Below are 12,145 nucleotides of genomic sequence, written 5' to 3' on the forward strand. Positions count from 1 at the left end.
TGGATTGATAAACTTTCAACAATTTAAGTAATGAAATAGTTAAATTTCTAGTTATAAATTGTAATTTATTGATCTGATTACATGTGCATTCAAAATTGGAGTCCTGGTGTAGCGCTGAAAAATAAACAACATTGGACAGCTAACCATAAGGTCGGCCGTTCAAACCCACCAACTGCTCCTCAGAAACCTTATACAGGGTCGCTATGAGTCAGTATCAACTCAACATCACTTAACAACATCAGCAACATCATCAACAACAACTTATTTAAAAGTGCATACGTAAGTATACTTATTTAGAAATAACTGCCTTTGCATCCTCATTATTCATCCTCTTCCTCATTGCTGGTGTTTGTCATCACTTCTGAACCATTTCTTCAGTTATCTAACTTCGGCTTCCAGAACACATCATACCTCCTGCTAAGTTTCTTTGAGATTCAGGAATTTCTGACCCTGTGTGTTGTGGTCACTAGAAGTGTTGTTATCTAAGCCTCATTATTCATGTACAATTTGCAATCTCTACAGAGTTAGGATCATATAGTACTGCCTTTGAAAGCGATCTTACTGGGGTTGTGGCTCTGGGGTAAGGTGGATGAAGTCTAAGATTTTCTTGAAAATATTTAAGCAAAGCAAAAATAAAAGGCAAAAGAAGATTAGGTGAAACAAAGGTAGAAAAATCTGGGTAATGGTTGATCTAGGTGATGAGCATATGGAGATTCATTTTATATATATATATATATGTTGTTGTTGTTTAGTGCTGTCGAGTCAGTTCCAACCCATAGTGACCCTGTATAGGGTTTCTGAGGAGCAGCTGGTGAGCATGAACCACCAACCTTGCAGTTCAACCAGCTTTGCAGTCTGGCACATTAACCCACAGTGCCACACTAGGACTCTCTATGTATATATATATATATATATATCATATGTTATTTTTTGAATATGTTTGAAACAATTCATAATATATTATTTTTAAGTGAGCCATAAAGATTTGCTTTTAGTAATAGCTAATGCTTGCAATTGTAGGCTATCATAGTCATTAAATCCCTTTCAGGGTATTTTGATGTTCAGAATAAAGACTTGTGAACACATGAAGCTTGTTACAGACACAAACATAAAGGAGCGTTTCTTTTCTGAGGGATGAACTAAAGCCATACATGTTATTCTCCTCTATGCTTTGCTGGAGTCCTGGTGTGGCGCTGTGGGTTAATGTGCCAGACTGCAAAGCCGTTTGAACTGCAAGATCGGCGGTTCAAGCTCACCAGCTGCCCCTTGGAAACGCTACACAGGATCGCTATGAGTCAGAATCGACTTGACGGCACCTAACAACAACAACAACATGTTTTGCTGGTGTGAGTAGACACAGTTGGTAATGGCATGAAATGATCAAATTCCTTAGTTGCTGTTTTATAAATGATGGGAAGACTCCTTTGTCAAACGTACTCATTACCTAGGGCCTTGTTGGCATTGGAGCTGGAAGGCCCAGGCTAGCAGGGCACATGTAGTCCAGAGTCTGGGGATGGGGTGTCAGTGGCGGTCTAGAAAGGGAGCACTGGGCAGTGCTCATCCCCTGAAGAGAGGGCACAGCGCTGGGTCTACAATTGAGCAATTACCCAGCAAATTCAGTCTAGGCCAGTGAAGACTGTGCTGGTCTGAGATTCCTAACTCACCACCTTCTCAACTGCTCAGAAACTGTTCAATATTTCCTTGATGTTGGTTTTGTGACCGTGACTTTTCCAAAGGAGGAAAAAAAATATGTATTATTATAAATAAAATGATTGAAGAATAGAATGCTTTCATAAAGACATAGTAAATCATTTGCCAACAAGTATTAACAATCCTTCAAGGATTTAAAAACAAAAAACAAAACACCACCACCTCACTAGGACTGTGTAGGGAGTTTGGAATTCTCTGGAATTCCTTTATGTGATTGTGTTTCACTCCCCGCCCCAAAATGCATTGCGCTATGCCACAATAGACTGGTCATAATCTCTGGGGAGATTTATTTCTGACACATTTTGGTATCCCATCATTCATATCTACCAGCTCATAGAAGAGAGACTTTTTAATATTTTGAAAGAATCCGCCTTCAAACATAAAAATCACACTGCATTTGCTTTACAGTCTATCACAACGTTTCAGAGCTAGTAGATTTATTGGAATGCAGAAAAATGAAATAAACAAAATGCCAGTGTGCTCAAACTGAGAGCCATTCCTTTTTTGTTAGATGTGTGTGTGTGTGTGTGTGTGCGTTTTGATGAGCTCAGTGTTAATTCTAACCCCCAAAGACGAGAAGTGTGAAGTTAGATAAGTGTCTGCTAGATTCATTATTGCTCTGTGGGTTTTGTGAAGTGAGCTTAGAGGTCACTTATGGGAGCAGCGGAATACAGTTCACTTGTTTATCTTCCCTCTGATTGGATGGCTACTGAAAACCGAACCTGAACTGCCTTCCAGAGCCCTCTGTTCACTTCAGGTCTGTGTGGTGAGAGACTCTTCAAGCCAGGGAGCACATGATGAGTTCTGCAGGAACTTATTAAGCAATACGAAGTGGCCACTGGCCAGGGTAGAAGTTAAACCAGGAGATGGCTATCAAATGGAGTTGTTAGATTTGGCACATTCTCGAACTGCTGTGCTGAGCAGGAAAAAGAGATGTTTGTATGTGGGTTTAGCTCATCAGTTCTATAATGCATACTTCGGGCTGAATTTCTTTATTGGCTCAAGAGACAAAACAACTTTTCCTTGCATCTCATCAGGGATTTTTGATTGAATACTTTATATCTCCCACCTCTCCTTCCCCTCTGCCCACATGTTTCTACATTATTTTCTGGCAACCTGGGAAGCAATCTTGTAGGAGGTTTGGGAGACCTTTTGGCCATACTTAAAAAATTCTAGTAGATTTGCTGCACATCCTTTGATAAATATAACAGTTCCTTATGAATGATAACAATTTCTTGTACTATATTTGCATGAATGTGCATGCATTTGCAGAAAAACAATCATCTAGCTGTATTAATGAACACTGCTAAGATGAAAAAAAGCTGTTTCTGTTGGATTTTCTTTGGTGTGATTGTCCTTCCTGAGGTCAGTGACTACTTGGTATTTGGATGGTGTTTAGCACAAATACTTTATCCATAAAGCTTAATGTATAACTAGTATTTTTTTGTTTCTCTTCTGTGTCAGCAGTTGGCAATAAGAGACTGTAAATAAAGCTTTCTGAGAGTAAATAGATGTATGTGTAGTGAAGGGAGACGAAGGCTACAGTAAGCAGTTTTGAAATCTATGCCAGTGGTTGCTTCAAAAGATAAGATAATTTGAGTAACCTGTAAGACCTGTGGATTCACAGATTTCAAAAACAGGAAAGTCTCTTGTTTAAAAACTCTAAAGCAACATGTGGTTTGGTGATTGTACTTCCTTATTGATATAATGGTCGGATGATGCAAGGCCTCATGGGATTGCAGTGTGGTAACCGCAGGCTCAACAGTTACCCTGACAGGGTTCTGAAACAGGCCCGGGGCTTTCTGGGCAGATGAGAAATCTAAAAATTTCTCTTTTTCATTTCCTCTCTTGTGTGACATTGCCATTAGAAGAAAAAAAGCACACACACAAAAAACCCTGGTGCTAGAAAAGGGAATTTTGACCACGCTGTTAAGGAGTTTATCTTGACTGAGAACCTTCCCTCCCACTCCCTAAAAATCCCACCTTGAAAACCCCAAAGTAAAAAAAAAAAAAAAAAAAATCTATTCTTGCTAATTTTTCAACGTGTTGTTGCTTGGTTAATCTGCTTTGAGGGTAGCTTCACAACGAGCAAAATTGCATGATTTAAAAAAAATACTAGGACACTTCTCCGTTTGCTTGAGTTTCTGGGAGTTTTAAATGCAAGTTAAGTATCGTGTCCTTCTGGAAACCTAACTTTCATTCAGAGAGTAATGGAAACCAGAGACCGACCATTCCTATGTGACATGGCAAACTGACCACAGGACGGAAAGCTCCATTGGCTAGGTGTGTGGGGGCTGTTTTGGTCTTGAGACCTTGTGTGTCCGAACTGTCTTCCCTGGTGAGGGTGCTGTGGGGCAGATTGCTCATGACCCTGCCTTCAGTCAGCAGCTTCTCTTTTCCTCTCACAAGAGAAAATCAAACTAAGCCACTGCCATTGTGTTGATTCCGACTCACAGGGTCCCCAAATAGTGTTTTCAAGACGGTAATGTTCACAGGAACAGATAGCCTCAACATTCTCCTGCGAAGGGGCTGGTGGATTTGAACCACCAACCTTGCAGTTAGCAGCCCAAGTGGCACCCATCTCCACTACAAATTCCTCCCAGAGTCATTGTGGCTATATTTCTTACTATGCTTTTTACGTGCGCATGTGTGATTGTCGTTTAAGTAAAGGAGACAGCATCTGGAAAAAATGTCTGTGTGCTCTAGTAAATTACCAGTCAAACATGCTGACTTTCACCAATGAACCCATCTTGCCAAGTCCTCTGCTGTGGTCTGGTGCCTGCAACTGAAAACCGAGGTCCAATGTGAGCGTGCACTCGAGTTTACTGCTCTTTCCATTCTTTGGTAAACTTGATAAATCTGCCCCTGTCACGTCACTGAGACCACAAGGAAATGCAACCCTGCCAAGTTTGGGAGCTAACAAGAACTGGCCAAATCCTAAAGTTACAGTGAGAGAAAGGGCCACTTTCTGGGTTATGTTATGTGTGTACTGTGTATGCCTGGGTACCATGTGACTCTATTGTGTGTGGCACTATGCATGTATACAGTGTGTATTCTGTATGTGTGTGCATGTGTGTACTATATGTCTATGTGCCTTAGGAGCTCATACTGGTTATTAGTCAGGCTGCTAATCTCATGGTCAGCGGTTCGAAACTACCAGCTGCTCCGCAGGAGAAAGATGAGGCTTTCTGCTTCTGCAAAGTTTTACAGCCTCGTGAACCCTACACAGGGTCGCTATGAGTCAGAACCGACTCCATCGCACATAACCACCGCCACCACCATGTGTGTCCATGTTCTACACTGGGTACGATGTGTCTATACTGTGTGTGCTCTGTATTGTGTAGTCTGTGTGAGTACGTGGGTAGTGTCTGAATATACTAAGTGTATGTGTGTACCGTGTGTCTATACTGTGTGTACTCTGTATTGTGTAGTCTGTGTGAGTACGTGGGTAGTGTCTGAATATACTAAGTGTATGTGTGTACCCTGTTCGTGCATGGTTCCATGTGTATATGTCGCATGCCTATTGAGTATGTGTAGTGTGTGTGTGTCCTGTGTTTACTCTGTGTTGTGTGTACATTGGAACCATGTACACATACTGTGTGTATGTGGGTACTTTTTGCATACTTGGTATGTGTGTGACTGTGTGTGTCCATGCATACCGAATGGACATACTTAGTATCTGTGTATATGTGTACTGAGCATGAACATGAGTACGGTATGTTTATACTGTTCACATGTGTGTCTGGTGTTCATGCCTGGGCTCCATGTTTATACATTGTATGTATGCTGTGTGTGCATACCTACTACATATACATGAGAACTGTATGTGTGCACAGATATTGTGAACATACTTTGTGTATGCGTGTATGCAAATGAGTGTTTTCTATGTGCTATTGGTGATACTGGATAATGCCCTGGACCGCAAGGTCAGCAATTCAAACCCACCAGCTCAGAAACCTACACAGGGTCGCCATGAGTTGGAACCAACTTGATGACACTTAACAGCTGAGAGTGAACATAGGAGCTATGTGCTTATGCTGTTGTGTATGTACTATATGTGTGCATGGTCTGTGTGCCCGAATCCTGAGTGTGTGTGTGTGCTGGCACGTGTAGATTATGCGTGGCACACCTGAAGTAGGGGAGGCTTTGGTGAGGAGAGTGCTGGTGTGAGGAGGCAATGCTTGAAACAGGCCAATCACTTAAGGACAAAGTATTTTGTAGTTTTTTTCATCTGTTTACTACCCTTCCCCTTTTAAGCATCTTGTACTGGAGTCCTGGTGTGGCACTGTGGGTTAATGCACCAGACTGCAAAGCTGTTTGAACTGCATGGTTGGCTGTTCAAGCTCACCAGCTGCTCCTTGGAAACCCTATACAGGGTCGCTGTGGGTCAGAATCGACTCGACGGCACTCAACAACAACAGCAACAACAACTGAGATTGTAGAAAGCCTAAAAAATATGTCAAATGACTGCCCTGCCAAACAAGTTCTTTTTAGATATTTTTTCTTTTTGAGCTTCAAGAAGAAGGAGAGAACTTTGGTATCAGACTTTCTTTTTAGCTGTGTGTGTTTTTTGTGTATGCAAAAGACAGAACTAGAAGGAAAACCAGGGAATCATATTGGAAAGGTAGCATGAATTTTTATGTATAAATAAGAATTTTACTGAGAACACAGGTCTTCATGTATGCTCCAATATCCTGCCTCTAACCTCCCAGACAGTGATGACCCGCTGCTGGCTATTTTTGTTTCTTTCTTTGAAAACGCTCACTGTGTGATTAGAGTTGACGCTTGTCAACTTTGTTCTTATCTTCTCTGCCATCAGCGTCCCAAAGTATAGCCCTTCCCGCCTGCTCCCAGTAATTGTGGGTGAGTACAAATGGTGGCTTGTACAGATGATGTGACCAACGAGAGACTGTGTTCTCTGTAATCAAAGACATAAGGACAGGCGGTTGCTAGCTGAATGCAGGATTCTGTATGTGTTTTGCAGCACCTTTTGCCCATTTTTCTCTCGGAAGCACATGGACCTCACTGAAGATGCCACCTGTCCCTCTCACAGAGTCCCTGGGACCTGCACCTGTCATGGGCTCTTACCCCAGCTTTGCCGCCTGGGTCTAGGGTGTAAAGTGCACAATTACTTATCAAAGATTACAACTTGAGTCAACAATGGGACCAGGAAGTGACCTCGGGGCCAGGCATCATATGGAAAGTTGGGCGTATTTACTTTTCTCTTAAGGCAAACTTTGATTTACTCTTAATAAGTTACCACCAAGGATATACTTCTGAAGAAATTTAACTTGGCATCCAAATCTAAGTCACATATTGATAAAGGAGGAGAGGAACAGAGAGTCTTGTGCACTTTTCCAGCTTTATCATTAACCCCAAGTTTGGAAATATATTTGCTTTCGGGAGTGTCCATTTTCTAGTCTTTAAGAAGGGGGTTCTTTTCCTTTGATGAGGTATTTTGCCATCCTTAGTTGAAAGACTTTGTAGGTAGGGTGTCTGTGCTGCACTGTGGAACCCCTAGTGAGGTTGTGTGATGAAAACAAGTGCAACCTTAACTCCATACAGACTGTGACCCCTGGGAAATTGCTTATCTTCTGCGGCTGAACAATAGCTTCTTCGTAAGGTTGGTGTAGGATTCAGTAAGAAGACACAAATGAAGGACTGCATGGGGCTTGACTTGTCAGAGACACTCATTCTTCCAAGCTATTAGGATGACTTGTCACTTAGATGATTTTTATTGCATGGAATGGAATTTCTGTTTTCTTTTTCCAGGAGTTTCTCCTGGAAGTCACCTGCACAAGGAGAAATGCAGTTCATTCTTTGTTGGCCTTTCCTACTTATTGTCTCCATGACTGGATGGGGTGACCCTTCAGGAAGTAGCGTAAATGAGCATTCTTGCCTCATTTCTGATGGGGATGAGATCCTAGGAGTAGTTAAGTTGAAAGTTTTCTTTGCTTCCTGCTGGCAGTACTTCACTAAATACAGCCATTTGCAAAAAAAAAAAAAAAAGAAAAAAGAAAAAAAGAAAAAGAAAGAGGGAAAAATATAAGAAAAATGAGCCATCTCTGGTGATTTCTGGGGACTGGTTATTATTTCTTTGTTTGTCCAAAGATCCAAGAATCGGTCCAGGGAGAGGAGGCAAGAGAGCACTGTTTTCTGGGGTTCCCAGGTAGCTCCTCCAGAGAAGAGATGTGAGCAGTGGTACACATCAAGACAACACAAGAGGGCCACCTAGGAGATTCATGAAGATGCCACCCTGGCAGAATGGTGCCTGCAGCGGTGGGGGCAGTCTGTAGATAGTTTCAAGACCATTGTCACTGAACTCAAAGTCAATCTACTTTGTTTTATTCATCACCGTGAGCCAGTAGTTAATTGCAAGCAGTGCATTGATCAAATATTCCTTGTATCCAGTGGCCGCTTCCCACTGCTCCCTCTTGGTATGACTGGTTGTGTGAGTGGGCTACAAAGAAGGGACCATGTGACCATATGTCCAAGAGACCAGAGTCATGTCTTTCCACTTCTCAGGAAAGGAGGCTGGAGAAGGTGGGTGCCAACGAAGGCCATAAAGAGAGCGGGAGAAAGAAATTTCCTTGGCCTGGTGAGGTGCACACAGCAGATTCCTCCTTTTCCCCCCAGGGTTTGGAAGTGAATCTCATGGTGGGGCTGGGCTGGTTGGGGGAGGGGGTATATTGGGAGAGGATTTGGTAAGCAGCCCTTATGGCCTAGTTAGCAGGACTGGAGGCTGAGGGCCCCACAGAGAACCCTGGGATCTCCACATGAAAAGAAACATACAGGGTCTTTTTGCTCCACCAGGTTTCAACCATTTCTGGTGGAAATTTCTCTGAAGATTCATTGCTCACCAACAGGGTAGGTTCATTTAATCATCACGACTATGACAGAATCATGTCCATTTAACAGATGAGGTTAGCACCCATCTGTCAGTGTGTCCGACTGTTGGTGGTTTGAATGTTGCTTCAGTGAAGCTTCTAAACTAAGAGACTAGGAAGAAAGTCTTGGTGATCTACATCTGAAAATCAGCCAGTGAAAATGCCATGTATCACAACAGAATACTGCTTGATACAGTGCTCGCAGATAAGGTTCTAGGTTGGAAAACACTCAAAATCCACAGTGACCACCATACTGGCCGGGGACACACTCACCGTGGTGAAGATAGTGTAGAACCAGACAATGTTTCATTCACGAGTCGGAACCGAATTGATGGCAATGAACAACTGCAACAGATGAGGAAATTGAGGCTCAGAACAGTGCAGGGATCTCCCCAATATGACCCAGTTGTTGAGCAGTGGTTCTGGGATTGTTTGGGCTTCCGATCCTGCGTCCTCAGCAGTAAATGCTTTATTCCCGGGCTTTGCACTGTGTGGGAGGGACACATTTGGGGAGGAACATGTACATTGCCCCCAAGCACATTGCAACTCAGCACAGTACTGGGGTGTCACCTTTGGGTGGCCTTGAAGGAAGGGTGCTGTAGCAGACAAAAGACAATCCTCAGCTCAAAGGGTCTCACTGTGTGGTATGACTGCTGCAGGCAGAGACAGTTTTTAGAAAACACTTTAAGGTGGTCCTGAGGCAGAGATCTTCGCTGGATTCCTGGAAGAGAAGCCATTCTGTCGATGCCTAGGGCTGGAAATGGCAGATTGCTGGGATGGTTTTTGCAATGTAGTTACTGGGACACAGACTTCCCCAGCTGAGCCTCTTTGTTCAGAATGTGCTTTCTCTCTTTCACCTGCCCCTCAGCTTCTCAGGACTCAAGCATATAGGGAGCATCAGAAATCTCGGAAAACATCTGAGTGAAGGAAGAGCCCTTGTTCTAATTCATCATGCCTGTCTCCTTGCCACCCCAGGCACATTACCCTATACCCAATTGCTCCTGGGGCCCCTGTTCCTCAGAGTGGGGGCCCAACAACTCATACATGACTCCATTCAGTGGTCATGTTTCACAGGACTGAAGCCCAAGAGCAGGTGAATGAACCAGGGCATTGCTGTTGTTGTTAAGTGCCATTGAGTCAGTTCCGACCCATAGTGACCCTGCATAGGGATTCCAAGGAGCAACTGGTGAGCTTGAACCACTGACCTTGCAGTTCAAACTGCTTTGCAGTTGGTACATTAACCCACAGTGCCATACCAGGTCTCCTCAAATTAGAAATATGTAAGTGGAGTGGTTTGCCCAAGTCTCTGCCTTCCTCCGTCCGAGTCTGAGTTCCACAGGCCAGTCAGTTACCCACTATGTCAATTCTGATTTAGGAAACCATGTGTGTCGAGTAGAACTGTGCCCCACAGGGTTTTCAGTGTGTCGAGTAGAACTGTGCCCCACAGGGTTTTCAGTGTGTCGAGTCGAACTGTGCCCCACAGGGTTGTCAGTGTGTCGAGTCGAACTGTGCCCCACGGGGTTTTCAGTGTGTCGAGTAGAACTGTGCCCCACAGGGTTTTTGATCTTTTCTGCAAGTTGGTCATCAGGCTTTTCCCCCAAAGTACCTGCCTCTGGGTAGACTCGAACCTCTAAACTTGTGGTTTGCAGCTGAATGCATTCACTGTTTGCCTTACCCAAAGCCTCACCTATTATGAGAATGGTCTGAGATAGCAGAAACCAGGCCTGTTGCAGTTATCCATGTGTGTCTGTGTGCTTGTCAAAGGCAGCGCCAGGCCAGGAGAGGAGTGAAGTTGAGTGACTTGTACAGGAAATTGGAAACCGGAAATCTGGGTGGTGTTTCCACTCCATCTGGGCTTCCAGAAACCCGACACAAGGTCTGACCTGCGCTTTCCCCATCTGCATCCCCGGGGCTACTGCCCACAGCCACATGGCCATGGCCACTTCCTGGGGGAAGTGAACCCAAGCTGCAGATGCAACCTATGATTTTGTCTTCAACAAAGCAGTGTCTTTATTTTTTTTTCCCCATTAAATTTTTATCCATCATATTCATCAATGCAGAGAGATGAAAATTTGGCAACCGTGTTTTAACTCGTTCTTCAACCTGTGTTCGTAATTTCAAATCAAGGAATTTGCTGAGCAGCTGTGGGGAGGAACACAGGGTCTGGGAATGATTTAGGGCTTTCAGGAGGGGAGACTGGGCTGAGTTTCAGGTCTGGGGAGCCAGATTGTACGCACATAGATGGAGAACCGGCCACCGTCTTAGTACTCTTTCCATCTGTGAAGCACACCATATAGTTGCAAACTTTAAAAAAATACAGACCGAGCAACGGATAGAGTTGCAGTTAAATAAAATGGCTAAGAGCGCCAGTCTGGGAACTGAACAGACCTGATGGTGAATCCTGGCTCTGCCATTTCACAGCCTCAGTTGAGCCATCTGTAAAATGGGAATAATCGCTGCGACTGTTTCATAGGCTTTGTTTTGAGGATGAGACTGTGTTGCTGTTACCTGTGTACCTTGGAATCCAAGTGCAGGTTAATGCACTTGTCTGCTAGGTCGGTGGTTCAAGCTCACACCTTGACAACCATGCACAGAGGAGCTATGAGTTGGAACTAACTCAGTACTTAACAACAACAACCTTCCGATTCAAACTGACCTTGCAGTCCAGTGCCTTATATACTACAGCATCACACCAGGACTCCCTACATGCATACAAGTTACTGAAAATACCATGGCTTGGGCCTGGGGCACCTTAATCCTCAGACTGACATCTTTGCTCTTGAATACTTTTTAAATGTTTTGTGCAGCAGATTTTCCTAATGCTATATGTTGTTTAAGGAGCTCTGGTAGCGTAGTGGTTACGAATTGAGCTGCGAACCTCAAGGTCAGCAGTTGGAAACTACCAGCTGTTCCGCGAGAGAAAGATGAGGCTTTCTGTTCCTGTAAAGATTTACAGCCTCGGAAACCCTATGTGGGGTTGCTATGAGTCAGAACCGACTCGAAGGCACACCACCCTCACCATATGTTGTTTGATTTCTTGACTATTAGAAGCAATTAACACAATGTATAGAGTTTTAAAAAAAATGAAGCTGTTTTATTTCTACTTTTTTTTTGGACTCATTGCTTTTTAATAAAACTATCATCTAAATTAAGGAGCACTGGCAGCGTAGTGGTTACGAATCGGGCTGCGAACCTTAAGGTCAGCAGTTTGAAACTACCAGCTGTTCCGTGGGAGAAAGATGACTCTGCTCCATAAAGATTTACAGCCTCGGAAACCCTGTACAGGGTCGCTATGGGTCAGAACCCAGTCGATGGCACATAACCAATGTGCAGATGATACGGTCCAGTTGCAAATAGTCTGATTTGTCTAAGTGGTTTTAAAACGGGGACACACATCTACTCAGAGCGGGTATTACAGACTATGGAATACGCAGTCCTGTTAAATTCCAATCTTATGAATTGTTGTTGTTGTTGTTAAGTGCCGTCGAGTCGGTTCCGACCCATAGCGACCCTGTACAGGGTTTCCGAGGGTGTAAATCTTTACGGGA

Source organism: Chrysochloris asiatica, unplaced genomic scaffold (genome assembly GCF_000296735.1).
Source record: "Chrysochloris asiatica unplaced genomic scaffold, ChrAsi1.0 scaffold00119, whole genome shotgun sequence".
Taxonomy (NCBI): domain Eukaryota; kingdom Metazoa; phylum Chordata; class Mammalia; order Afrosoricida; family Chrysochloridae; genus Chrysochloris; species Chrysochloris asiatica.